This window comes from Pinus tabuliformis, chromosome 8, assembly GCF_031772625.1.
Source record: "Pinus tabuliformis cultivar Carrire ecotype Pingquan chromosome 8, CPIR1, whole genome shotgun sequence".
In the NCBI taxonomy this organism is placed as follows: Eukaryota; Viridiplantae; Streptophyta; class Pinopsida; order Pinales; family Pinaceae; genus Pinus; species Pinus tabuliformis.
In genome coordinates this window covers 922,241,457-922,243,513 of record NC_142294.1, presented here as the reverse complement: position 1 = coordinate 922,243,513, position 2,057 = coordinate 922,241,457, and positions in this window count along the sequence as shown.

Sequence of the window (2,057 nt, the reverse complement as noted above, 5' to 3'; positions counted from 1 at the left end):
AATGAGATTCCCCTGCGAACTGTGTGAAGGCAATCACACCCTTCGCCGTTGTCCCTTTTTAGACGAAGCAAAGAGAGTTTTGGAAGATCAACCGGTTGCACCGTTGCTACTTCCTCCTGGATACCAAAAACTCGCGCCAAGTCCTTCGTTGGTCGAAAATACAGCTGCCCCGCTCATAGGGCCAGCTGAAGTGTCAGTCGCTGAAAGTGAACCTACTGAATCCGGACCGGACGAAAGTCCAAAAGTCGAAACGGCAGTTGACCTGGTTCTCCCTTCAGAAGTTTCATCTTCAAATACCACAGTCACTGAGGATTCATCTTCAGTTGACACCCCCACCGAAGAGAGTAAGGATGACACCGTCCAGGTTCTCTTCATCAACACCGATTCTGATGAACATCAGGGCAATGTGCCCACTCCTTTATTGCAGGAAGGAGCGTCGTCAGGATCATATCCGGCCGTATATTCGGTCCCACCACCAAGCAACCTAGTTGTGTCCTTTGACTGGAACCAACTAGGCAGACCCCGGTTACCAGCCAGTATACCATTTAGAATTATAGTCCAAATATACAAAATGGTGATGGCTGGAACTATCATTGATGAAGGGGCATCTGTGAGTATCCTGTCCTCTATTGCTTGGAAAGCACTGGGTTGCCCGACGCTTTTGCCCGAGACGAGGCGTCTCTCGGGTTTTGATAAAGGAACCAGTCGACCATTAGGGATTCTACCTAATGTGCCTATTACACTGAAAGGGAAGGCTGTCAAGATGAATTTGATGGTCGTCCAAGGACCCTTGGATTATAACCTACTCCTTGGACGAGACTACGTATATTGCATGGAAGCAATAGTCTCCTCGCTCTTTTGAGTAATGTGTTTTCCATACGAAGGAAGGATGGTCAAGCTCGTAGACCAACTTTCACTTCCGGGATCACGCATCGCAAGTAGTCACGTACCTATCCTCAATGGTCTATTTGATCAAGAAAGGTCTCTACCTCCGGTTCTTCTTCCTGATGAGTGCGAGTAATTCGGGAAAGGAAGGCCGGAACCCAGGGGGCATGCATCCTGGTCTGCTCTGGAGGCAGAAAAAACCTTGGGTGTAGAGTAGAATTTCCGCGGGAGAATATGACTAGTCCGTACCCCGTCCCCTCCTTCTTCTTCGTAAAACAGAAGAGCCGAGAAGAGCTCTCATGCGGAAGAAGGGGCTGTTAGGAATGGGGTTGTTCTGGAAAAAGATTCTTTTGTTAAAGTTAAGTGTGTGGCGGAGCGTCGTCATTCACCTTTGTCTAAATAAGTAGGCTCTGCCAAAGAAGGGGATCCGTTTGCGGCAGCAAGTAGTAACCATCTTTGGATAAAAGGCAAGCCTCACCCATTAAAACAAATGTTTTAGAGGATAAGTAGGGGCAGCCTCCAAAGAAAGGGATTCAATTGCTGCAACAAATTGTAACCATCTTTGTGTAACCTAATGATAGACATCGCCGAAGAAAGTTTCTGTTTGAAAGGATTAGCAGAACGATCTTTGGGTAACCTGAAAGAGGTAAGCCTCACCTGTTGAAAACAAAGGTTTTTAACGGAAAAGTAGGGGCAACCTTGAAATTAGACTTACACCTGGGGGCATGCAAACCTCTTGGAATGCAAGCGCGAGCGGCTTTTTAGTTTTAGGTAGGACTAACCCCTCTAACCCGTAGGATAGGCCGATACCCAGCTTGCATAAAGAGAGGATATGGAGCAAAGCGTAGGGAGATGAAGCTCCTTAAAAAATAGGAATCTTCCATGAGACCTTACTACTTTATGACTGGTAAAAACGAGCAGTTTTGGCAAAGTTCATGCTCGTTAAAAAATAAACGCAAGATCCGAGCAGTTTTAATGCGGAAATTCATGCTCGTTAAAAAATAAACATAAGCTTGTGAGCAGGCTTCCCCCAGTGTTCAAGCTCATTCAGAAAAATGAACCGGTAAATAACCATTTGAGACCGTAAATTCATCAGCCATAAAAGCCTTGGTCGTGTTTGTGCACCGTCACCTCCACTTTTCATTTGGCCGATCATTCACATCCACTTGATT